At 51.5% G+C, this 25,050-nt stretch overlaps 18 non-coding genes across 18 annotated transcripts; all 18 read right to left on the bottom strand.

The window, feature by feature from the left end:
* Window positions 1–151: 151 nt before the first annotated feature.
* LOC126273766 (5S ribosomal RNA) lies at window positions 152–270 on the bottom strand. Its single transcript, XR_007549607.1, has one exon. It is a non-coding gene; the product is annotated as a 5S ribosomal RNA (ribosomal RNA).
* Window positions 271–1,554: 1,284 nt separating this feature from the next.
* On the bottom strand, window positions 1,555–1,673 carry LOC126274394 (5S ribosomal RNA). Its single transcript, XR_007550157.1, has one exon. It is a non-coding gene; the product is annotated as a 5S ribosomal RNA (ribosomal RNA).
* A 1,284-nt stretch (window positions 1,674–2,957) lies between these two features.
* Window positions 2,958–3,076, bottom strand: LOC126273884 (5S ribosomal RNA). The gene has a single exon (XR_007549720.1). It is a non-coding gene; the product is annotated as a 5S ribosomal RNA (ribosomal RNA).
* A 1,285-nt stretch (window positions 3,077–4,361) lies between these two features.
* LOC126274036 (5S ribosomal RNA) lies at window positions 4,362–4,480 on the bottom strand. Its single transcript, XR_007549866.1, has one exon. It is a non-coding gene; the product is annotated as a 5S ribosomal RNA (ribosomal RNA).
* A 1,284-nt stretch (window positions 4,481–5,764) lies between these two features.
* Window positions 5,765–5,883, bottom strand: LOC126274405 (5S ribosomal RNA). The gene has a single exon (XR_007550158.1). It is a non-coding gene; the product is annotated as a 5S ribosomal RNA (ribosomal RNA).
* Window positions 5,884–7,167: 1,284 nt separating this feature from the next.
* Window positions 7,168–7,286, bottom strand: LOC126274000 (5S ribosomal RNA). Its single transcript, XR_007549832.1, has one exon. It is a non-coding gene; the product is annotated as a 5S ribosomal RNA (ribosomal RNA).
* Window positions 7,287–8,569: 1,283 nt separating this feature from the next.
* Window positions 8,570–8,688, bottom strand: LOC126274416 (5S ribosomal RNA). Its single transcript, XR_007550159.1, has one exon. It is a non-coding gene; the product is annotated as a 5S ribosomal RNA (ribosomal RNA).
* Window positions 8,689–9,971: 1,283 nt separating this feature from the next.
* On the bottom strand, window positions 9,972–10,090 carry LOC126274427 (5S ribosomal RNA). Its single transcript, XR_007550160.1, has one exon. It is a non-coding gene; the product is annotated as a 5S ribosomal RNA (ribosomal RNA).
* A 1,284-nt stretch (window positions 10,091–11,374) lies between these two features.
* Window positions 11,375–11,493, bottom strand: LOC126274438 (5S ribosomal RNA). The gene has a single exon (XR_007550161.1). It is a non-coding gene; the product is annotated as a 5S ribosomal RNA (ribosomal RNA).
* A 1,283-nt stretch (window positions 11,494–12,776) lies between these two features.
* On the bottom strand, window positions 12,777–12,895 carry LOC126274450 (5S ribosomal RNA). The gene has a single exon (XR_007550162.1). It is a non-coding gene; the product is annotated as a 5S ribosomal RNA (ribosomal RNA).
* Window positions 12,896–14,178: 1,283 nt separating this feature from the next.
* On the bottom strand, window positions 14,179–14,297 carry LOC126274462 (5S ribosomal RNA). Its single transcript, XR_007550164.1, has one exon. It is a non-coding gene; the product is annotated as a 5S ribosomal RNA (ribosomal RNA).
* A 1,284-nt stretch (window positions 14,298–15,581) lies between these two features.
* On the bottom strand, window positions 15,582–15,700 carry LOC126274473 (5S ribosomal RNA). Its single transcript, XR_007550165.1, has one exon. It is a non-coding gene; the product is annotated as a 5S ribosomal RNA (ribosomal RNA).
* Window positions 15,701–16,983: 1,283 nt separating this feature from the next.
* Window positions 16,984–17,102, bottom strand: LOC126274484 (5S ribosomal RNA). Its single transcript, XR_007550166.1, has one exon. It is a non-coding gene; the product is annotated as a 5S ribosomal RNA (ribosomal RNA).
* Window positions 17,103–18,385: 1,283 nt separating this feature from the next.
* LOC126274495 (5S ribosomal RNA) lies at window positions 18,386–18,504 on the bottom strand. Its single transcript, XR_007550167.1, has one exon. It is a non-coding gene; the product is annotated as a 5S ribosomal RNA (ribosomal RNA).
* A 1,283-nt stretch (window positions 18,505–19,787) lies between these two features.
* On the bottom strand, window positions 19,788–19,906 carry LOC126274506 (5S ribosomal RNA). Its single transcript, XR_007550168.1, has one exon. It is a non-coding gene; the product is annotated as a 5S ribosomal RNA (ribosomal RNA).
* Window positions 19,907–21,189: 1,283 nt separating this feature from the next.
* Window positions 21,190–21,308, bottom strand: LOC126274518 (5S ribosomal RNA). Its single transcript, XR_007550169.1, has one exon. It is a non-coding gene; the product is annotated as a 5S ribosomal RNA (ribosomal RNA).
* Window positions 21,309–22,591: 1,283 nt separating this feature from the next.
* Window positions 22,592–22,710, bottom strand: LOC126274530 (5S ribosomal RNA). Its single transcript, XR_007550170.1, has one exon. It is a non-coding gene; the product is annotated as a 5S ribosomal RNA (ribosomal RNA).
* A 1,284-nt stretch (window positions 22,711–23,994) lies between these two features.
* On the bottom strand, window positions 23,995–24,113 carry LOC126273861 (5S ribosomal RNA). Its single transcript, XR_007549698.1, has one exon. It is a non-coding gene; the product is annotated as a 5S ribosomal RNA (ribosomal RNA).
* Between the last annotated feature and the right edge of the window lie 937 nt (window positions 24,114–25,050).

Below are 25,050 nucleotides of genomic sequence, written 5' to 3' on the forward strand. Positions count from 1 at the left end.
TTGTACAAACTGAGTTCATTACTGTAATTTCGCATCTTACGTTTAATACAGTAGTTTAAAATGCTTGTGGAAGCATCTTTGTCGCACCTGACAGTTTGTATGCAAAGAGGGCTGGCAGGTGTAGTGACATAAAATTTAAAAGAAGAGAGGGAGCCAACAGCACCCGGTGTTCCCAGGCGGTCACCCATCCAAGTACTAACCGGGCCCAATGTTGCTTAACTTCGGTGATCGGACGAGAACCGGTGCATTCAACATGGTATGGCCGTTGGCGTCCTTATACTGTAGCCGCACGGCACAAGAAGGCTTCGCCTCTCCTCCCAATACACGCAATCGCCATTTTCGGTGGCACATTTGACGCAAAGCACGTCCTTCCACCTCGAAGGCGACGCGCAGTGCTGCGCGCCGCCACGTGGGTCAGACGCACAACACAGCTGCTCGTTGCACCTCCTGTCATTCGTTTGGTTCGTGCGGCCTCCGACACTCGCGGGAGACGCACCTTGTTATTGTTGTCCGTCGCAGGGATTGCGCGCGGCCGGGCGGCGGGTGGAGTGCGCGGGGTGTGGCGGTGTCCTGCTGGACCGAGAGAAGCGTTCTCACCTGCCTGACACGCGTCGCGCTTCTAGATATTTGCGTAATTCGATACGGTGCATAATCGGCTGTCACCTTCCGTCCCGACTTGTCCCGACTTTGCTCGACTGCCGCTCGCTGCCGCTCGGGTCGCGGTCCATATGACAGCACAAGCACGAGGAACATCTGCGAGATTTGCGCGGGCCGAACCGGCGTGTCCGAGGCGACGTGTGCGGCCGTTCGGAGCTACCAGAGCAGCTCTGTGCCGCGCCGTGCCGCGGAAAGGTGCGAAAACATGCACACAAGACACAGGCTTTTCGACAAAGTATCCATCTCTTGTAGCGACGAAAGGTAAATTTTTGTTTACAAATTTGCCGTTGTGCACTGCTACAAAACAATATGCCCTGACGTATTTCACAACATTTCTGTCACTTCATACTGTTTTGTTATTTCCAGAGACTCTTTGGAAGTCTTCCTTGGCGCACTCTTTTCAAACTGAGTTCCTTAATATCGTACCTTACGATAGTTTAAAATCAGTATGGAAGCATCTTTGTCACATGAGAAAGGTAGCATGAAAAAACGGCTGTCAGGGGTAGCGACAAGAAAGCAAGAAATGAAGACAGCCAGAGTTCCCAGGCGGTCGCCGATCCGAATATAAACACTGTTGCTTATCTTCGGTGGTCGGACGGGAACAGGTTTTTTTTTAATGTAGTTACTTTTTGGAATTTAGCGCTCCTACAAAACAGTAGGCTCTGACGCATTTCAAGAGCACATCTGTCGATTCGCAGTGTTTCGTTATTTTCAACGAGTTCCTAGCACTCTTCCTCCGCGCATTCTTGTACAAACTGAGTTCATTACTGTAATTTCGCATCTTACGTTTAATACAGTAGTTTAAAATGCTTGTGGAAGCATCTTTGTCGCACCTGACAGTTTGTATGAAAAGAGGGCTGGCAGGTGTAGTGACATAAAATTTAAAAGAAGAGAGGGAGCCAACAGCACCCGGTGTTCCCAGGCGGTCACCCATCCAAGTACTAACCGGGCCCGATGTTGCTTAACTTCGGTGATCGGACGAGAACCGGTGCATTCAACATGGTATGGCCGTTGGCGTCCTTATACTGTAGCCGCACGGCACAAGAAGGCTTCGCCTCTCCTCCCAATACACGCAATCGCCATTTTCGGTGGCACATTTGACGCAAAGCACGTCCTTCCACCTCGAAGGCGACGCGCAGTGCTGCGCGCCGCCACTTGGGTCAGACGCACAACACAGCTGCTCGTTGCACCTCCTGTCATTCGTTTGGTTCGTGCGGCCTCCGACACTCGCGGGAGACGCACCTTGTTATTGTTGTCCGTCGCAGGGATTGCGCGCGGCCGGGCGGCGGGTGGAGTGCGCGGGGTGTGGCGGTGTCCTGCTGGACCGAGAGAAGCGTTCTCACCTGCCTGACACGCGTCGCGCTTCTAGATATTTGCGTAATTCGATACGGTGCATAATCGGCTGTCACCTTCCGTCCCGACTTGTCCCGACTTTGCTCGACTGCCGCTCGCTGCCGCTCGGGTCGCGGTCCATATGACAGCACAAGCACGAGGAACATCTGCGAGATTTGCGCGGGCCGAACCGGCGTGTCCGAGGCGACGTGTGCGGCCGTTCGGAGCTACCAGAGCAGCTCTGTGCCGCGCCGTGCCGCGGAAAGGTGCGAAAACATGCACACAAGACACAGGCTTTTCGACAAAGTATCCATCTCTTGTAGCGACGAAAGGTAAATTTTTGTTTACAAATTTGCCGTTGTGCACTGCTACAAAACAATATGCCCTGACGTATTTCACAACATTTCTGTCACTTCATACTGTTTTGTTATTTCCAGAGACTCTTTGGAAGTCTTCCTTGGCGCACTCTTTTCAAACTGAGTTCCTTAATATCGTACCTTACGATAGTTTAAAATCAGTATGGAAGCATCTTTGTCACATGAGAAAGGTAGCATGAAAAAACGGCTGTCAGGGGTAGCGACAAGAAAGCAAGAAATGAAGACAGCCAGAGTTCCCAGGCGGTCGCCGATCCGAATATAAACACTGTTGCTTATCTTCGGTGGTCGGACGGGAACAGGTTTTTTTTTAATGTAGTTACTTTTTGGAATTTAGCGCTCCTACAAAACAGTAGGCTCTGACGCATTTCAAGAGCACATCTGTCGATTCGCAGTGTTTCGTTATTTTCAACGAGTTCCTAGCACTCTTCCTCCGCGCATTCTTGTACAAACTGAGTTCATTACTGTAATTTCGCATCTTACGTTTAATACAGTAGTTTAAAATGCTTGTGGAAGCATCTTTGTCGCACCTGACAGTTTGTATGCAAAGAGGGCTGGCAGGTGTAGTGACATAAAATTTAAAAGAAGAGAGGGAGCCAACAGCACCCGGTGTTCCCAGGCGGTCACCCATCCAAGTACTAACCGGGCCCAATGTTGCTTAACTTCGGTGATCGGACGAGAACCGGTGCATTCAACATGGTATGGCCGTTGGCGTCCTTATACTGTAGCCGCACGGCACAAGAAGGCTTCGCCTCTCCTCCCAATACACGCAATCGCCATTTTCGGTGGCACATTTGACGCAAAGCACGTCCTTCCACCTCGAAGGCGACGCGCAGTGCTGCGCGCCGCCACGTGGGTCAGACGCACAACACAGCTGCTCGTTGCACCTCCTGTCATTCGTTTGGTTCGTGCGGCCTCCGACACTCGCGGGAGACGCACCTTGTTATTGTTGTCCGTCGCAGGGATTGCGCGCGGCCGGGCGGCGGGTGGAGTGCGCGGGGTGTGGCGGTGTCCTGCTGGACCGAGAGAAGCGTTCTCACCTGCCTGACACGCGTCGCGCTTCTAGATATTTGCGTAATTCGATACGGTGCATAATCGGCTGTCACCTTCCGTCCCGACTTGTCCCGACTTTGCTCGACTGCCGCTCGCTGCCGCTCGGGTCGCGGTCCATATGACAGCACAAGCACGAGGAACATCTGCGAGATTTGCGCGGGCCGAACCGGCGTGTCCGAGGCGACGTGTGCGGCCGTTCGGAGCTACCAGAGCAGCTCTGTGCCGCGCCGTGCCGCGGAAAGGTGCGAAAACATGCACACAAGACACAGGCTTTTCGACAAAGTATCCATCTCTTGTAGCGACGAAAGGTAAATTTTTGTTTACAAATTTGCCGTTGTGCACTGCTACAAAACAATATGCCCTGACGTATTTCACAACATTTCTGTCACTTCATACTGTTTTGTTATTTCCAGAGACTCTTTGGAAGTCTTCCTTGGCGCACTCTTTTCAAACTGAGTTCCTTAATATCGTACCTTACGATAGTTTAAAATCAGTATGGAAGCATCTTTGTCACATGAGAAAGGTAGCATGAAAAAACGGCTGTCAGGGGTAGCGACAAGAAAGCAAGAAATGAAGACAGCCAGAGTTCCCAGGCGGTCGCCGATCCGAATATAAACACTGTTGCTTATCTTCGGTGGTCGGACGGGAACAGGTTTTTTTTTTAATGTAGTTACTTTTTGGAATTTAGCGCTCCTACAAAACAGTAGGCTCTGACGCATTTCAAGAGCACATCTGTCGATTCGCAGTGTTTCGTTATTTTCAACGAGTTCCTAGCACTCTTCCTCCGCGCATTCTTGTACAAACTGAGTTCATTACTGTAATTTCGCATCTTACGTTTAATACAGTAGTTTAAAATGCTTGTGGAAGCATCTTTGTCGCACCTGACAGTTTGTATGAAAAGAGGGCTGGCAGGTGTAGTGACATAAAATTTAAAAGAAGAGAGGGAGCCAACAGCACCCGGTGTTCCCAGGCGGTCACCCATCCAAGTACTAACCGGACCCGATGTTGCTTAACTTCGGTGATCGGACGAGAACCGGTGCATTCAACATGGTATGGCCGTTGGCGTCCTTATACTGTAGCCGCACGGCACAAGAAGGCTTCGCCTCTCCTCCCAATACACGCAATCGCCATTTTCGGTGGCACATTTGACGCAAAGCACGTCCTTCCACCTCGAAGGCGACGCGCAGTGCTGCGCGCCGCCACGTGGGTCAGACGCACAACACAGCTGCTCGTTGCACCTCCTGTCATTCGTTTGGTTCGTGCGGCCTCCGACACTCGCGGGAGACGCACCTTGTTATTGTTGTCCGTCGCAGGGATTGCGCGCGGCCGGGCGGCGGGTGGAGTGCGCGGGGTGTGGCGGTGTCCTGCTGGACCGAGAGAAGCGTTCTCACCTGCCTGACACGCGTCGCGCTTCTAGATATTTGCGTAATTCGATACGGTGCATAATCGGCTGTCACCTTCCGTCCCGACTTGTCCCGACTTTGCTCGACTGCCGCTCGCTGCCGCTCGGGTCGCGGTCCATATGACAGCACAAGCACGAGGAACATCTGCGAGATTTGCGCGGGCCGAACCGGCGTGTCCGAGGCGACGTGTGCGGCCGTTCGGAGCTACCAGAGCAGCTCTGTGCCGCGCCGTGCCGCGGAAAGGTGCGAAAACATGCACACAAGACACAGGCTTTTCGACAAAGTATCCATCTCTTGTAGCGACGAAAGGTAAATTTTTGTTTACAAATTTGCCGTTGTGCACTGCTACAAAACAATATGCCCTGACGTATTTCACAACATTTCTGTCACTTCATACTGTTTTGTTATTTCCAGAGACTCTTTGGAAGTCTTCCTTGGCGCACTCTTTTCAAACTGAGTTCCTTAATATCGTACCTTACGATAGTTTAAAATCAGTATGGAAGCATCTTTGTCACATGAGAAAGGTAGCATGAAAAAACGGCTGTCAGGGGTAGCGACAAGAAAGCAAGAAATGAAGACAGCCAGAGTTCCCAGGCGGTCGCCGATCCGAATATAAACACTGTTGCTTATCTTCGGTGGTCGGACGGGAACAGGTTTTTTTTTAATGTAGTTACTTTTTGGAATTTAGCGCTCCTACAAAACAGTAGGCTCTGACGCATTTCAAGAGCACATCTGTCGATTCGCAGTGTTTCGTTATTTTCAACGAGTTCCTAGCACTCTTCCTCCGCGCATTCTTGTACAAACTGAGTTCATTACTGTAATTTCGCATCTTACGTTTAATACAGTAGTTTAAAATGCTTGTGGAAGCATCTTTGTCGCACCTGACAGTTTGTATGAAAAGAGGGCTGGCAGGTGTAGTGACATAAAATTTAAAAGAAGAGAGGGAGCCAACAGCACCCGGTGTTCCCAGGCGGTCACCCATCCAAGTACTAACCGGGCCCGATGTTGCTTAACTTCGGTGATCGGACGAGAACCGGTGCATTCAACATGGTATGGCCGTTGGCGTCCTTATACTGTAGCCGCACGGCACAAGAAGGCTTCGCCTCTCCTCCCAATACACGCAATCGCCATTTTCGGTGGCACATTTGACGCAAAGCACGTCCTTCCACCTCGAAGGCGACGCGCAGTGCTGCGCGCCGCCACTTGGGTCAGACGCACAACACAGCTGCTCGTTGCACCTCCTGTCATTCGTTTGGTTCGTGCGGCCTCCGACACTCGCGGGAGACGCACCTTGTTATTGTTGTCCGTCGCAGGGATTGCGCGCGGCCGGGCGGCGGGTGGAGTGCGCGGGGTGTGGCGGTGTCCTGCTGGACCGAGAGAAGCGTTCTCACCTGCCTGACACGCGTCGCGCTTCTAGATATTTGCGTAATTCGATACGGTGCATAATCGGCTGTCACCTTCCGTCCCGACTTGTCCCGACTTTGCTCGACTGCCGCTCGCTGCCGCTCGGGTCGCGGTCCATATGACAGCACAAGCACGAGGAACATCTGCGAGATTTGCGCGGGCCGAACCGGCGTGTCCGAGGCGACGTGTGCGGCCGTTCGGAGCTACCAGAGCAGCTCTGTGCCGCGCCGTGCCGCGGAAAGGTGCGAAAACATGCACACAAGACACAGGCTTTTCGACAAAGTATCCATCTCTTGTAGCGACGAAAGGTAAATTTTTGTTTACAAATTTGCCGTTGTGCACTGCTACAAAACAATATGCCCTGACGTATTTCACAACATTTCTGTCACTTCATACTGTTTTGTTATTTCCAGAGACTCTTTGGAAGTCTTCCTTGGCGCACTCTTTTCAAACTGAGTTCCTTAATATCGTACCTTACGATAGTTTAAAATCAGTATGGAAGCATCTTTGTCACATGAGAAAGGTAGCATGAAAAAACGGCTGTCAGGGGTAGCGACAAGAAAGCAAGAAATGAAGACAGCCAGAGTTCCCAGGCGGTCGCCGATCCGAATATAAACACTGTTGCTTATCTTCGGTGGTCGGACGGGAACAGGTTTTTTTTTAATGTAGTTACTTTTTGGAATTTAGCGCTCCTACAAAACAGTAGGCTCTGACGCATTTCAAGAGCACATCTGTCGATTCGCAGTGTTTCGTTATTTTCAACGAGTTCCTAGCACTCTTCCTCCGCGCATTCTTGTACAAACTGAGTTCATTACTGTAATTTCGCATCTTACGTTTAATACAGTAGTTTAAAATGCTTGTGGAAGCATCTTTGTCGCACCTGACAGTTTGTATGCAAAGAGGGCTGGCAGGTGTAGTGACATAAAATTTAAAAGAAGAGAGGGAGCCAACAGCACCCGGTGTTCCCAGGCGGTCACCCATCCAAGTACTAACCGGGCCCAATGTTGCTTAACTTCGGTGATCGGACGAGAACCGGTGCATTCAACATGGTATGGCCGTTGGCGTCCTTATACTGTAGCCGCACGGCACAAGAAGGCTTCGCCTCTCCTCCCAATACACGCAATCGCCATTTTCGGTGGCACATTTGACGCAAAGCACGTCCTTCCACCTCGAAGGCGACGCGCAGTGCTGCGCGCCGCCACGTGGGTCAGACGCACAACACAGCTGCTCGTTGCACCTCCTGTCATTCGTTTGGTTCGTGCGGCCTCCGACACTCGCGGGAGACGCACCTTGTTATTGTTGTCCGTCGCAGGGATTGCGCGCGGCCGGGCGGCGGGTGGAGTGCGCGGGGTGTGGCGGTGTCCTGCTGGACCGAGAGAAGCGTTCTCACCTGCCTGACACGCGTCGCGCTTCTAGATATTTGCGTAATTCGATACGGTGCATAATCGGCTGTCACCTTCCGTCCCGACTTGTCCCGACTTTGCTCGACTGCCGCTCGCTGCCGCTCGGGTCGCGGTCCATATGACAGCACAAGCACGAGGAACATCTGCGAGATTTGCGCGGGCCGAACCGGCGTGTCCGAGGCGACGTGTGCGGCCGTTCGGAGCTACCAGAGCAGCTCTGTGCCGCGCCGTGCCGCGGAAAGGTGCGAAAACATGCACACAAGACACAGGCTTTTCGACAAAGTATCCATCTCTTGTAGCGACGAAAGGTAAATTTTTGTTTACAAATTTGCCGTTGTGCACTGCTACAAAACAATATGCCCTGACGTATTTCACAACATTTCTGTCACTTCATACTGTTTTGTTATTTCCAGAGACTCTTTGGAAGTCTTCCTTGGCGCACTCTTTTCAAACTGAGTTGCTTAATATCGTACCTTACGATAGTTTAAAATCAGTATGGAAGCATCTTTGTCACATGAGAAAGGTAGCATGAAAAAACGGCTGTCAGGGGTAGCGACAAGAAAGCAAGAAATGAAGACAGCCAGAGTTCCCAGGCGGTCGCCGATCCGAATATAAACACTGTTGCTTATCTTCGGTGGTCGGACGGGAACAGGTTTTTTTTAATGTAGTTACTTTTTGGAATTTAGCGCTCCTACAAAACAGTAGGCTCTGACGCATTTCAAGAGCACATCTGTCGATTCGCAGTGTTTCGTTATTTTCAACGAGTTCCTAGCACTCTTCCTCCGCGCATTCTTGTACAAACTGAGTTCATTACTGTAATTTCGCATCTTACGTTTAATACAGTAGTTTAAAATGCTTGTGGAAGCATCTTTGTCGCACCTGACAGTTTGTATGAAAAGAGGGCTGGCAGGTGTAGTGACATAAAATTTAAAAGAAGAGAGGGAGCCAACAGCACCCGGTGTTCCCAGGCGGTCACCCATCCAAGTACTAACCGGGCCCGATGTTGCTTAACTTCGGTGATCGGACGAGAACCGGTGCATTCAACATGGTATGGCCGTTGGCGTCCTTATACTGTAGCCGCACGGCACAAGAATGCTTCGCCTCTCCTCCCAATACACGCAATCGCCATTTTCGGTGGCACATTTGACGCAAAGCACGTCCTTCCACCTCGAAGGCGACGCGCAGTGCTGCGCGCCGCCACGTGGGTCAGACGCACAACACAGCTGCTCGTTGCACCTCCTGTCATTCGTTTGGTTCGTGCGGCCTCCGACACTCGCGGGAGACGCACCTTGTTATTGTTGTCCGTCGCAGGGATTGCGCGCGGCCGGGCGGCGGGTGGAGTGCGCGGGGTGTGGCGGTGTCCTGCTGGACCGAGAGAAGCGTTCTCACCTGCCTGACACGCGTCGCGCTTCTAGATATTTGCGTAATTCGATACGGTGCATAATCGGCTGTCACCTTCCGTCCCGACTTGTCCCGACTTTGCTCGACTGCCGCTCGCTGCCGCTCGGGTCGCGGTCCATATGACAGCACAAGCACGAGGAACATCTGCGAGATTTGCGCGGGCCGAACCGGCGTGTCCGAGGCGACGTGTGCGGCCGTTCGGAGCTACCAGAGCAGCTCTGTGCCGCGCCGTGCCGCGGAAAGGTGCGAAAACATGCACACAAGACACAGGCTTTTCGACAAAGTATCCATCTCTTGTAGCGACGAAAGGTAAATTTTTGTTTACAAATTTGCCGTTGTGCACTGCTACAAAACAATATGCCCTGACGTATTTCACAACATTTCTGTCACTTCATACTGTTTTGTTATTTCCAGAGACTCTTTGGAAGTCTTCCTTGGCGCACTCTTTTCAAACTGAGTTCCTTAATATCGTACCTTACGATAGTTTAAAATCAGTATGGAAGCATCTTTGTCACATGAGAAAGGTAGCATGAAAAAACGGCTGTCAGGGGTAGCGACAAGAAAGCAAGAAATGAAGACAGCCAGAGTTCCCAGGCGGTCGCCGATCCGAATATAAACACTGTTGCTTATCTTCGGTGGTCGGACGGGAACAGGTTTTTTTTAATGTAGTTACTTTTTGGAATTTAGCGCTCCTACAAAACAGTAGGCTCTGACGCATTTCAAGAGCACATCTGTCGATTCGCAGTGTTTCGTTATTTTCAACGAGTTCCTAGCACTCTTCCTCCGCGCATTCTTGTACAAACTGAGTTCATTACTGTAATTTCGCATCTTACGTTTAATACAGTAGTTTAAAATGCTTGTGGAAGCATCTTTGTCGCACCTGACAGTATGTATGAAAAGAGGGCTGGCAGGTGTAGTGACATAAAATTTAAAAGAAGAGAGGGAGCCAACAGCACCCGGTGTTCCCAGGCGGTCACCCATCCAAGTACTAACCGGGCCCGATGTTGCTTAACTTCGGTGATCGGACGAGAACCGGTGCATTCAACATGGTATGGCCGTTGGCGTCCTTATACTGTAGCCGCACGGCACAAGAAGGCTTCGCCTCTCCTCCCAATACACGCAATCGCCATTTTCGGTGGCACATTTGACGCAAAGCACGTCCTTCCACCTCGAAGGCGACGCGCAGTGCTGCGCGCCGCCACGTGGGTCAGACGCACAACACAGCTGCTCGTTGCACCTCCTGTCATTCGTTTGGTTCGTGCGGCCTCCGACACTCGCGGGAGACGCACCTTGTTATTGTTGTCCGTCGCAGGGATTGCGCGCGGCCGGGCGGCGGGTGGAGTGCGCGGGGTGTGGCGGTGTCCTGCTGGACCGAGAGAAGCGTTCTCACCTGCCTGACACGCGTCGCGCTTCTAGATATTTGCGTAATTCGATACGGTGCATAATCGGCTGTCACCTTCCGTCCCGACTTGTCCCGACTTTGCTCGACTGCCGCTCGCTGCCGCTCGGGTCGCGGTCCATATGACAGCACAAGCACGAGGAACATCTGCGAGATTTGCGCGGGCCGAACCGGCGTGTCCGAGGCGACGTGTGCGGCCGTTCGGAGCTACCAGAGCAGCTCTGTGCCGCGCCGTGCCGCGGAAAGGTGCGAAAACATGCGCACAAGACACAGGCTTTTCGACAAAGTATCCATCTCTTGTAGCGACGAAAGTTAAATTTTTGTTTACAAATTTGCCGTTGTGCACTGCTACAAAACAATATGCCCTGACGTATTTCACAACATTTCTGTCACTTCATACTGTTTTGTTATTTCCAGAGACTCTTTGGAAGTCTTCCTTGGCGCACTCTTTTCAAACTGAGTTCCTTAATATCGTACCTTACCATAGTTTAAAATCAGTATGGAAGCATCTTTGTCACATGAGAAAGGTAGCATGAAAAAACGGCTGTCAGGGGTAGCGACAAGAAAGCAAGAAATGAAGACAGCCAGAGTTCCCAGGCGGTCGCCGATCCGAATATAAACACTGTTGCTTATCTTCGGTGGTCGGACGGGAACAGGTTTTTTTTTAATGTAGTTACTTTTTGGAATTTAGCGCTCCTACAAAACAGTAGGCTCTGACGCATTTCAAGAGCACATCTGTCGATTCGCAGTGTTTCGTTATTTTCAACGAGTTCCTAGCACTCTTCCTCCGCGCATTCTTGTACAAACTGAGTTCATTACTGTAATTTCGCATCTTACGTTTAATACAGTAGTTTAAAATGCTTGTGGAAGCATCTTTGTCGCACCTGACAGTTTGTATGAAAAGAGGGCTGGCAGGTGTAGTGACATAAAATTTAAAAGAAGAGAGGGAGCCAACAGCACCCGGTGTTCCCAGGCGGTCACCCATCCAAGTACTAACCGGGCCCGATGTTGCTTAACTTCGGTGATCGGACGAGAACCGGTGCATTCAACATGGTATGGCCGTTGGCGTCCTTATACTGTAGCCGCACGGCACAAGAAGGCTTCGCCTCTCCTCCCAATACACGCAATCGCCATTTTCGGTGGCACATTTGACGCAAAGCACGTCCTTCCACCTCGAAGGCGACGCGCAGTGCTGCGCGCCGCCACGTGGGTCAGACGCACAACACAGCTGCTCGTTGCACCTCCTGTCATTCGTTTGGTTCGTGCGGCCTCCGACACTCGCGGGAGACGCACCTTGTTATTGTTGTCCGTCGCAGGGATTGCGCGCGGCCGGGCGGCGGGTGGAGTGCGCGGGGTGTGGCGGTGTCCTGCTGGACCGAGAGAAGCGTTCTCACCTGCCTGACACGCGTCGCGCTTCTAGATATTTGCGTAATTCGATACGGTGCATAATCGGCTGTCACCTTCCGTCCCGACTTGTCCCGACTTTGCTCGACTGCCGCTCGCTGCCGCTCGGGTCGCGGTCCATATGACAGCACAAGCACGAGGAACATCTGCGAGATTTGCGCGGGCCGAACCGGCGTGTCCGAGGCGACGTGTGCGGCCGTTCGGAGCTACCAGAGCAGCTCTGTGCCGCGCCGTGCCGCGGAAAGGTGCGAAAACATGCACACAAGACACAGGCTTTTCGACAAAGTATCCATCTCTTGTAGCGACGAAAGGTAAATTTTTGTTTACAAATTTGCCGTTGTGCACTGCTACAAAACAATATGCCCTGACGTATTTCACAACATTTCTGTCACTTCATACTGTTTTGTTATTTCCAGAGACTCTTTGGAAGTCTTCCTTGGCGCACTCTTTTCAAACTGAGTTGCTTAATATCGTACCTTACGATAGTTTAAAATCAGTATGGAAGCATCTTTGTCACATGAGAAAGGTAGCATGAAAAAACGGCTGTCAGGGGTAGCGACAAGAAAGCAAGAAATGAAGACAGCCAGAGTTCCCAGGCGGTCGCCGATCCGAATATAAACACTGTTGCTTATCTTCGGTGGTCGGACGGGAACAGGTTTTTTTTAATGTAGTTACTTTTTGGAATTTAGCGCTCCTACAAAACAGTAGGCTCTGACGCATTTCAAGAGCACATCTGTCGATTCGCAGTGTTTCGTTATTTTCAACGAGTTCCTAGCACTCTTCCTCCGCGCATTCTTGTACAAACTGAGTTCATTACTGTAATTTCGCATCTTACGTTTAATACAGTAGTTTAAAATGCTTGTGGAAGCATCTTTGTCGCACCTGACAGTTTGTATGAAAAGAGGGCTGGCAGGTGTAGTGACATAAAATTTAAAAGAAGAGAGGGAGCCAACAGCACCCGGTGTTCCCAGGCGGTCACCCATCCAAGTACTAACCGGGCCCGATGTTGCTTAACTTCGGTGATCGGACGAGAACCGGTGCATTCAACATGGTATGGCCGTTGGCGTCCTTATACTGTAGCCGCACGGCACAAGAATGCTTCGCCTCTCCTCCCAATACACGCAATCGCCATTTTCGGTGGCACATTTGACGCAAAGCACGTCCTTCCACCTCGAAGGCGACGCGCAGTGCTGCGCGCCGCCACGTGGGTCAGACGCACAACACAGCTGCTCGTTGCACCTCCTGTCATTCGTTTGGTTCGTGCGGCCTCCGACACTCGCGGGAGACGCACCTTGTTATTGTTGTCCGTCGCAGGGATTGCGCGCGGCCGGGCGGCGGGTGGAGTGCGCGGGGTGTGGCGGTGTCCTGCTGGACCGAGAGAAGCGTTCTCACCTGCCTGACACGCGTCGCGCTTCTAGATATTTGCGTAATTCGATACGGTGCATAATCGGCTGTCACCTTCCGTCCCGACTTGTCCCGACTTTGCTCGACTGCCGCTCGCTGCCGCTCGGGTCGCGGTCCATATGACAGCACAAGCACGAGGAACATCTGCGAGATTTGCGCGGGCCGAACCGGCGTGTCCGAGGCGACGTGTGCGGCCGTTCGGAGCTACCAGAGCAGCTCTGTGCCGCGCCGTGCCGCGGAAAGGTGCGAAAACATGCACACAAGACACAGGCTTTTCGACAAAGTATCCATCTCTTGTAGCGACGAAAGGTAAATTTTTGTTTACAAATTTGCCGTTGTGCACTGCTACAAAACAATATGCCCTGACGTATTTCACAACATTTCTGTCACTTCATACTGTTTTGTTATTTCCAGAGACTCTTTGGAAGTCTTCCTTGGCGCACTCTTTTCAAACTGAGTTCCTTAATATCGTACCTTACGATAGTTTAAAATCAGTATGGAAGCATCTTTGTCACATGAGAAAGGTAGCATGAAAAAACGGCTGTCAGGGGTAGCGACAAGAAAGCAAGAAATGAAGACAGCCAGAGTTCCCAGGCGGTCGCCGATCCGAATATAAACACTGTTGCTTATCTTCGGTGGTCGGACGGGAACAGGTTTTTTTTAATGTAGTTACTTTTTGGAATTTAGCGCTCCTACAAAACAGTAGGCTCTGACGCATTTCAAGAGCACATCTGTCGATTCGCAGTGTTTCGTTATTTTCAACGAGTTCCTAGCACTCTTCCTCCGCGCATTCTTGTACAAACTGAGTTCATTACTGTAATTTCGCATCTTACGTTTAATACAGTAGTTTAAAATGCTTGTGGAAGCATCTTTGTCGCACCTGACAGTATGTATGAAAAGAGGGCTGGCAGGTGTAGTGACATAAAATTTAAAAGAAGAGAGGGAGCCAACAGCACCCGGTGTTCCCAGGCGGTCACCCATCCAAGTACTAACCGGGCCCGATGTTGCTTAACTTCGGTGATCGGACGAGAACCGGTGCATTCAACATGGTATGGCCGTTGGCGTCCTTATACTGTAGCCGCACGGCACAAGAAGGCTTCGCCTCTCCTCCCAATACACGCAATCGCCATTTTCGGTGGCACATTTGACGCAAAGCACGTCCTTCCACCTCGAAGGCGACGCGCAGTGCTGCGCGCCGCCACGTGGGTCAGACGCACAACACAGCTGCTCGTTGCACCTCCTGTCATTCGTTTGGTTCGTGCGGCCTCCGACACTCGCGGGAGACGCACCTTGTTATTGTTGTCCGTCGCAGGGATTGCGCGCGGCCGGGCGGCGGGTGGAGTGCGCGGGGTGTGGCGGTGTCCTGCTGGACCGAGAGAAGCGTTCTCACCTGCCTGACACGCGTCGCGCTTCTAGATATTTGCGTAATTCGATACGGTGCATAATCGGCTGTCACCTTCCGTCCCGACTTGTCCCGACTTTGCTCGACTGCCGCTCGCTGCCGCTCGGGTCGCGGTCCATATGACAGCACAAGCACGAGGAACATCTGCGAGATTTGCGCGGGCCGAACCGGCGTGTCCGAGGCGACGTGTGCGGCCGTTCGGAGCTACCAGAGCAGCTCTGTGCCGCGCCGTGCCGCGGAAAGGTGCGAAAACATGCGCACAAGACACAGGCTTTTCGACAAAGTATCCATCTCTTGTAGCGACGAAAGTTAAATTTTTGTTTACAAATTTGCCGTTGTGCACTGCTACAAAACAATATGCCCTGACGTATTTCACAACATTTCTGTCACTTCATACTGTTTTGTTATTTCCAGAGACTCTTTGGAAGTCTTCCTTGGCGCACTCTTTTCAAACTGAGTTCCTTAATATCGTACCTTACCATAGTTTAAAATCAGTATGGAAGCATCTTTGTCACATGAGAAAGGTAGCATGAAAAAACGGCTGTCAGGGGTAGCGACAAGAAAGCAAGAAATGAAGACAGCCAGAGTTCCCAGGCGGTCGCCGATCCGAATATAAACACTGTTGCTTATCTTCGGTGGTCGGACGGGAACAGGTTTTTTTTTAATGTAGTTACTTTTTGGAATTTAGCGCTCCTACAAAACAGTAGGCTCTGACGCATTTCAAGAGCACATCTGTCGATTCGCAGTGTTTCGTTATTTTCAACGAGTTCCTAGCACTCTTCCTCCGCGCATTCTTGTACAAACTGAGTTCATTACTGTAATTTCGCATCTTACGTTTAATACAGTAGTTTAAAATGCTTGTGGAAGCATCTTTGTCGCACCTGACAGTTTGTATGAAAAGAGGGCTGGCAGGTGTAGTGACATAAAATTTAAAAGAAGAGAGGGAGCCAACAGCACCCGGTGTTCCCAGGCGGTCACCCATCCAAGTACTAACCGGGCCCGATGTTGCTTAACTTCGGTGATCGGACGAGAACCGGTGCATTCAACATGGTATGGCCGTTGGCGTCCTTATACTGTAGCCGCACGGCACAAGAAGGCTTCGCCTCTCCTCCCAATACACGCAATCGCCATTTTCGGTGGCACATTTGACGCAAAGCACGTCCTTCCACCTCGAAGGCGACGCGCAGTGCTGCGCGCCGCCACGTGGGTCAGACGCACAACACAGCTGCTCGTTGCACCTCCTGTCATTCGTTTGGTTCGTGCGGCCTCCGACACTCGCGGGAGACGCACCTTGTTATTGTTGTCCGTCGCAGGGATTGCGCGCGGCCGGGCGGCGGGTGGAGTGCGCGGGGTGTGGCGGTGTCCTGCTGGACCGAGAGAAGCGTTCTCACCTGCCTGACACGCGTCGCGCTTCTAGATATTTGCGTAATTCGATACGGTGCATAATCGGCTGTCACCTTCCGTCCCGACTTGTCCCGACTTTGCTCGACTGCCGCTCGCTGCCGCTCGGGTCGCGGTCCATATGACAGCACAAGCACGAGGAACATCTGCGAGATTTGCGCGGGCCGAACCGGCGTGTCCGAGGCGACGTGTGCGGCCGTTCGGAGCTACCAGAGCAGCTCTGTGCCGCGCCGTGCCGCGGAAAGGTGCGAAAACATGCACACAAGACACAGGCTTTTCGACAAAGTATCCATCTCTTGTAGCGACGAAAGGTAAATTTTTGTTTACAAATTTGCCGTTGTGCACTGCTACAAAACAATATGCCCTGACGTATTTCACAACATTTCTGTCACTTCATACTGTTTTGTTATTTCCAGAGACTCTTTGGAAGTCTTCCTTGGCGCACTCTTTTCAAACTGAGTTGCTTAATATCGTACCTTACGATAGTTTAAAATCAGTATGGAAGCATCTTTGTCACATGAGAAAGGTAGCATGAAAAAACGGCTGTCAGGGGTAGCGACAAGAAAGCAAGAAATGAAGACAGCCAGAGTTCCCAGGCGGTCGCCGATCCGAATATAAACACTGTTGCTTATCTTCGGTGGTCGGACGGGAACAGGTTTTTTTTAATGTAGTTACTTTTTGGAATTTAGCGCTCCTACAAAATAGTAGGCTCTGACGCATTTCAAGAGCACATCTGTCGATTCGCAGTGTTTCGTTATTTTCAACGAGTTCCTAGCACTCTTCCTCCGCGCATTCTTGTACAAACTGAGTTCATTACTGTAATTTCGCATCTTACGTTTAATACAGTAGTTTAAAATGCTTGTGGAAGCATCTTTGTCGCACCTGACAGTTTGTATGAAAAGAGGGCTGGCAGGTGTAGTGACATAAAATTTAAAAGAAGAGAGGGAGCCAACAGCACCCGGTGTTCCCAGGCGGTCACCCATCCAAGTACTAACCGGGCCCGATGTTGCTTAACTTCGGTGATCGGACGAGAACCGGTGCATTCAACATGGTATGGCCGTTGGCGTCCTTATACTGTAGCCGCACGGCACAAGAAGGCTTCGCCTCTCCTCCCAATACACGCAATCGCCATTTTCGGTGGCACATTTGACGCAAAGCACGTCCTTCCACCTCGAAGGCGACGCGCAGTGCTGCGCGCCGCCACGTGGGTCAGACGCACAACACAGCTGCTCGTTGCACCTCCTGTCATTCGTTTGGTTCGTGCGGCCTCCGACACTCGCGGGAGACGCACCTTGTTATTGTTGTCCGTCGCAGGGATTGCGCGCGGCCGGGCGGCGGGTGGAGTGCGCGGGGTGTGGCGGTGTCCTGCTGGACCGAGAGAAGCGTTCTCACCTGCCTGACACGCGTCGCGCTTCTAGATATTTGCGTAATTCGATACGGTGCATAATCGGCTGTCACCTTCCGTCCCGACTTGTCCCGACTTTGCTCGACTGCCGCTCGCTGCCGCTCGGGTCGCGGTCCATATGACAGCACAAGCACGAGGAACATCTGCGAGATTTGCGCGGGCCGAACCGGCGTGTCCGAGGCGACGTGTGCGGCCGTTCGGAGCTACCAGAGCAGCTCTGTGCCGCGCCGTGCCGCGGAAAGGTGCGAAAACATGCACACAAGACACAGGCTTTTCGACAAAGTATCCATCTCTTGTAGCGACGAAAGGTAAATTTTTGTTTACAAATTTGCCGTTGTGCACTGCTACAAAACAATATGCCCTGACGTATTTCACAACATTTCTGTCACTTCATACTGTTTTGTTATTTCCAGAGACTCTTTGGAAGTCTTCCTTGGCGCACTCTTTTCAAACTGAGTTGCTTAATATCGTACCTTACGATAGTTTAAAATCAGTATGGAAGCATCTTTGTCACATGAGAAAGGTAGCATGAAAAAACGGCTGTCAGGGGTAGCGACAAGAAAGCAAGAAATGAAGACAGCCAGAGTTCCCAGGCGGTCGCCGATCCGAATATAAACACTGTTGCTTATCTTCGGTGGTCGGACGGGAACAGGTTTTTTTTAATGTAGTTACTTTTTGGAATTTAGCGCTCCTACAAAATAGTAGGCTCTGACGCATTTCAAGAGCACATCTGTCGATTCGCAGTGTTTCGTTATTTTCAACGAGTTCCTAGCACTCTTCCTCCGCGCATTCTTGTACAAACTGAGTTCATTACTGTAATTTCGCATCTTACGTTTAATACAGTAGTTTAAAATGCTTGTGGAAGCATCTTTGTCGCACCTGACAGTTTGTATGAAAAGAGGGCTGGCAGGTGTAGTGACATAAAATTTAAAAGAAGAGAGGGAGCCAACAGCACCCGGTGTTCCCAGGCGGTCACCCATCCAAGTACTAACCGGGCCCGATGTTGCTTAACTTCGGTGATCGGACGAGAACCGGTGCATTCAACATGGTATGGCCGTTGGCGTCCTTATACTGTAGCCGCACGGCACAAGAAGGCTTCGCCTCTCCTCCCAATACACGCAATCGCCATTTTCGGTGGCACATTTGACGCAAAGCACGTCCTTCCACCTCGAAGGCGACGCGCAGTGCTGCGCGCCGCCACGTGGGTCAGACGCACAACACAGCTGCTCGTTGCACCTCCTGTCATTCGTTTGGTTCGTGCGGCCTCCGACACTCGCGGGAGACGCACCTTGTTATTGTTGTCCGTCGCAGGGATTGCGCGCGGCCGGGCGGCGGGTGGAGTGCGCGGGGTGTGGCGGTGTCCTGCTGGACCGAGAGAAGCGTTCTCACCTGCCTGACACGCGTCGCGCTTCTAGATATTTGCGTAATTCGATACGGTGCATAATCGGCTGTCACCTTCCGTCCCGACTTGTCCCGACTTTGCTCGACTGCCGCTCGCTGCCGCTCGGGTCGCGGTCCATATGACAGCACAAGCACGAGGAACATCTGCGAGATTTGCGCGGGCCGAACCGGCGTGTCCGAGGCGACGTGTGCGGCCGTTCGGAGCTACCAGAGCAGCTCTGTGCCGCGCCGTGCCGCGGAAAGGTGCGAAAACATGCACACAAGACACAGGCTTTTCGACAAAGTATCCATCTCTTGTAGCGACGAAAGGTAAATTTTTGTTTACAAATTTGCCGTTGTGCACTGCTACAAAACAATATGCCCTGACGTATTTCACAACATTTCTGTCACTTCATACTGTTTTGTTATTTCCAGAGACTCTTTGGAAGTCTTCCTTGGCGCACTCTTTTCAAACTGAGTTGCTTAATATCGTACCTTACGATAGTTTAAAATCAGTATGGAAGCATCTTTGTCACATGACAAAGGTAGCATGAAAAAACGGCTGTCAGGGGTAGCGACAAGAAAGCAAGAAATGAAGACAGCCAGAGTTCCCAGGCGGTCGCCGATCCGAATATAAACACTGTTGCTTATCTTCGGTGGTCGGACGGGAACAGGTTTTTTTTAATGTAGTTACTTTTTGGAATTTAGCGCTCCTACAAAATAGTAGGCTCTGACGCATTTCAAGAGCACATCTGTCGATTCGCAGTGTTTCGTTATTTTCAACGAGTTCCTAGCACTCTTCCTCCGCGCATTCTTGTACAAACTGAGTTCATTACTGTAATTTCGCATCTTACGTTTAATACAGTAGTTTAAAATGCTTGTGGAAGCATCTTTGTCGCACCTGACAGTTTGTATGAAAAGAGGGCTGGCAGGTGTAGTGACATAAAATTTAAAAGAAGAGAGGGAGCCAACAGCACCCGGTGTTCCCAGGCGGTCACCCATCCAAGTACTAACCGGGCCCGATGTTGCTTAACTTCGGTGATCGGACGAGAACCGGTGCATTCAACATGGTATGGCCGTTGGCGTCCTTATACTGTAGCCGCACGGCACAAGAAGGCTTCGCCTCTCCTCCCAATACACGCAATCGCCATTTTCGGTGGCACATTTGACGCAAAGCACGTCCTTCCACCTCGAAGGCGACGCGCAGTGCTGCGCGCCGCCACGTGGGTCAGACGCACAACACAGCTGCTCGTTGCACCTCCTGTCATTCGTTTGGTTCGTGCGGCCTCCGACACTCGCGGGAGACGCACCTTGTTATTGTTGTCCGTCGCAGGGATTGCGCGCGGCCGGGCGGCGGGTGGAGTGCGCGGGGTGTGGCGGTGTCCTGCTGGACCGAGAGAAGCGTTCTCACCTGCCTGACACGCGTCGCGCTTCTAGATATTTGCGTAATTCGATACGGTGCATAATCGGCTGTCACCTTCCGTCCCGACTTGTCCCGACTTTGCTCGACTGCCGCTCGCTGCCGCTCGGGTCGCGGTCCATATGACAGCACAAGCACGAGGAACATCTGCGAGATTTGCGCGGGCCGAACCGGCGTGTCCGAGGCGACGTGTGCGGCCGTTCGGAGCTACCAGAGCAGCTCTGTGCCGCGCCGTGCCGCGGAAAGGTGCGAAAACATGCACACAAGACACAGGCTTTTCGACAAAGTATCCATCTCTTGTAGCGACGAAAGGTAAATTTTTGTTTACAAATTTGCCGTTGTGCACTGCTACAAAACAATATGCCCTGACGTATTTCACAACATTTCTGTCACTTCATACTGTTTTGTTATTTCCAGAGACTCTTTGGAAGTCTTCCTTGGCGCACTCTTTTCAAACTGAGTTCCTTAATATCGTACCTTACGATAGTTTAAAATCAGTATGGAAGCATCTTTGTCACATGAGAAAGGTAGCATGAAAAAACGGCTGTCAGGGGTAGCGACAAGAAAGCAAGAAATGAAGACAGCCAGAGTTCCCAGGCGGTCGCCGATCCGAATATAAACACTGTTGCTTATCTTCGGTGGTCGGACGGGAACAGGTTTTTTTTAATGTAGTTACTTTTTGGAATTTAGCGCTCCTACAAAACAGTAGGCTCTGACGCATTTCAAGAGCACATCTGTCGATTCGCAGTGTTTCGTTATTTTCAACGAGTTCCTAGCACTCTTCCTCCGCGCATTCTTGTACAAACTGAGTTCATTACTGTAATTTCGCATCTTACGTTTAATACAGTAGTTTAAAATGCTTGTGGAAGCATCTTTGTCGCACCTGACAGTTTGTATGAAAAGAGGGCTGGCAGGTGTAGTGACATAAAATTTAAAAGAAGAGAGGGAGCCAACAGCACCCGGTGTTCCCAGGCGGTCACCCATCCAAGTACTAACCGGGCCCGATGTTGCTTAACTTCGGTGATCGGACGAGAACCGGTGCATTCAACATGGTATGGCCGTTGGCGTCCTTATACTGTAGCCGCACGGCACAAGAAGGCTTCGCCTCTCCTCCCAATACACGCAATCGCCATTTTCGGTGGCACATTTGACGCAAAGCACGTCCTTCCACCTCGAAGGCGACGCGCAGTGCTGCGCGCCGCCACGTGGGTCAGACGCACAACACAGCTGCTCGTTGCACCTCCTGTCATTCGTTTGGTTCGTGCGGCCTCCGACACTCGCGGGAGACGCACCTTGTTATTGTTGTCCGTCGCAGGGATTGCGCGCGGCCGGGCGGCGGGTGGAGTGCGCGGGGTGTGGCGGTGTCCTGCTGGACCGAGAGAAGCGTTCTCACCTGCCTGACACGCGTCGCGCTTCTAGATATTTGCGTAATTCGATACGGTGCATAATCGGCTGTCACCTTCCGTCCCGACTTGTCCCGACTTTGCTCGACTGCCGCTCGCTGCCGCTCGGGTCGCGGTCCATATGACAGCACAAGCACGAGGAACATCTGCGAGATTTGCGCGGGCCGAACCGGCGTGTCCGAGGCGACGTGTGCGGCCGTTCGGAGCTACCAGAGCAGCTCTGTGCCGCGCCGTGCCGCGGAAAGGTGCGAAAACATGCACACAAGACACAGGCTTTTCGACAAAGTATCCATCTCTTGTAGCGACGAAAGGTAAATTTTTGTTTACAAATTTGCCGTTGTGCACTGCTACAAAACAATATGCCCTGACGTATTTCACAACATTTCTGTCACTTCATACTGTTTTGTTATTTCCAGAGACTCTTTGGAAGTCTTCCTTGGCGCACTCTTTTCAAACTGAGTTCCTTAATATCGTACCTTACGATAGTTTAAAATCAGTATGGAAGCATCTTTGTCACATGAGAAAGGTAGCATGAAAAAACGGCTGTCAGGGGTAGCGACAAGAAAGCAAGAAATGAAGACAGCCAGAGTTCCCAGGCGGTCGCCGATCCGAATATAAACACTGTTGCTTATCTTCGGTGGTCGGACGGGAACAGGTTTTTTTTAATGTAGTTACTTTTTGGAATTTAGCGCTCCTACAAAACAGTAGGCTCTGACGCATTTCAAGAGCACATCTGTCGATTCGCAGTGTTTCGTTATTTTCAACGAGTTCCTAGCACTCTTCCTCCGCGCATTCTTGTACAAACTGAGTTCATTACTGTAATTTCGCATCTTACGTTTAATACAGTAGTTTAAAATGCTTGTGGAAGCATCTTTGTCGCACCTGACAGTTTGTATGAAAAGAGGGCTGGCAGGTGTAGTGACATAAAATTTAAAAGAAGAGAGGGAGCCAACAGCACCCGGTGTTCCCAGGCGGTCACCCATCCAAGTACTAACCGGGCCCGATGTTGCTTAACTTCGGTGATCGGACGAGAACCGGTGCATTCAACATGGTATGGCCGTTGGCGTCCTTATACTGTAGCCGCACGGCACAAGAAGGCTTCGCCTCTCCTCCCAATACACGCAATCGCCATTTTCGGTGGCACATTTGACGCAAAGCACGTCCTTCCACCTCGAAGGCGACGCGCAGTGCTGCGCGCCGCCACGTGGGTCAGACGCACAACACAGCTGCTCGTTGCACCTCCTGTCATTCGTTTGGTTCGTGCGGCCTCCGACACTCGCGGGAGACGCACCTTGTTATTGTTGTCCGTCGCAGGGATTGCGCGCGGCCGGGCGGCGGGTGGAGTGCGCGGGGTGTGGCGGTGTCCTGCTGGACCGAGAGAAGCGTTCTCACCTGCCTGACACGCGTCGCGCTTCTAGATATTTGCGTAATTCGATACGGTGCATAATCGGCTGTCACCTTCCGTCCCGACTTGTCCCGACTTTGCTCGACTGCCGCTCGCTGCCGCTCGGGTCGCGGTCCATATGACAGCACAAGCACGAGGAACATCTGCGAGATTTGCGCGGGCCGAACCGGCGTGTCCGAGGCGACGTGTGCGGCCGTTCGGAGCTACCAGAGCAGCTCTGTGCCGCGCCGTGCCGCGGAAAGGTGCGAAAACATGCACACAAGACACAGGCTTTTCGACAAAGTATCCATCTCTTGTAGCGACGAAAGGTAAATTTTTGTTTACAAATTTGCCGTTGTGCACTGCTACAAAACAATATGCCCTGACGTATTTCACAACATTTCTGTCACTTCATACTGTTTTGTTATTTCCAGAGACTCTTTGGAAGTCTTCCTTGGCGCACTCTTTTCAAACTGAGTTCCTTAATATCGTACCTTACGATAGTTTAAAATCAGTATGGAAGCATCTTTGTCACATGAGAAAGGTAGCATGAAAAAACGGCTGTCAGGGGTAGCGACAAGAAAGCAAGAAATGAAGACAGCCAGAGTTCCCAGGCGGTCGCCGATCCGAATATAAACACTGTTGCTTATCTTCGGTGGTCGGACGGGAACAGGTTTTTTTTTAATGTAGTTACTTTTTGGAATTTAGCGCTCCTACAAAACAGTAGGCTCTGACGCATTTCAAGAGCACATCTGTCGATTCGCAGTGTTTCGTTATTTTCAACGAGTTCCTAGCACTCTTCCTCCGCGCATTCTTGTACAAACTGAGTTCATTACTGTAATTTCGCATCTTACGTTTAATACAGTAGTTTAAAATGCTTGTGGAAGCATCTTTGTCGCACCTGACAGTTTGTATGAAAAGAGGGCTGGCAGGTGTAGTGACATAAAATTTAAAAGAAGAGAGGGAGCCAACAGCACCCGGTGTTCCCAGGCGGTTACCCATCCAAGTACTAACCGGGCCCGATGTTGCTTAACTTCGGTGATCGGACGAGAACCGGTGCATTCAACATGGTATGGCCGTTGGCGTCCTTATACTGTAGCCGCACGGCACAAGAAGGCTTCGCCTCTCCTCCCAATACACGCAATCGCCATTTTCGGTGGCACATTTGACGCAAAGCACGTCCTTCCACCTCGAAGGCGACGCGCAGCGCTGCGCGCCGCCACGTGGGTCAGACGCACAACACAGCTGCTCGTTGCACCTCCTGTCATTCGTTTGGTTCGTGCGGCCTCCGACACTCGCGGGAGACGCACCTTGTTATTGTTGTCCGTCGCAGGGATTGCGCGCGGCCGGGCGGCGGGTGGAGTGCGCGGGGTGTGGCGGTGTCCTGCTGGACCGAGAGAAGCGTTCTCACCTGCCTGACACGCGTCGCGCTTCTAGATATTTGCGTAATTCGATACGGTGCATAATCGGCTGTCACCTTCCGTCCCGACTTGTCCCGACTTTGCTCGACTGCCGCTCGCTGCCGCTCGGGTCGCGGTCCATATGACAGCACAAGCACGAGGAACATCTGCGAGATTTGCGCGGGCCGAACCGGCGTGTCCGAGGCGACGTGTGCGGCCGTTCGGAGCTACCAGAGCAGCTCTGTGCCGCGCCGTGCCGCGGAAAGGTGCGAAAACATGCACACAAGACACAGGCTTTTCGACAAAGTATCCATCTCTTGTAGCGACGAAAGGTAAATTTTTGTTTACAAATTTGCAAATTTTTGTTTACAAATTTGCCGTTGTGCACTGCTACAAAACAATATGCCCTGACGTATTTCACAACATTTCTGTCACTTCATACTGTTTTGTTATTTCCAGAGACTCTTTGGAAGTCTTCCTTGGCGCACTCTTTTCAAACTGAGTTCCTTAATATCGTATCTTACGATAGTTTAAAATCAGTATGGAAGCATCTTTGTCACATGAGAAAGGTAGCATGAAAAAAGGGCTGGCAGGGGTAGCGACAAGAAAGCAAGAAATGAA

This window comes from Schistocerca gregaria, chromosome 5, assembly GCF_023897955.1.
Source record: "Schistocerca gregaria isolate iqSchGreg1 chromosome 5, iqSchGreg1.2, whole genome shotgun sequence".
NCBI classification, from domain to species: Eukaryota; Metazoa; Arthropoda; class Insecta; order Orthoptera; family Acrididae; genus Schistocerca; species Schistocerca gregaria.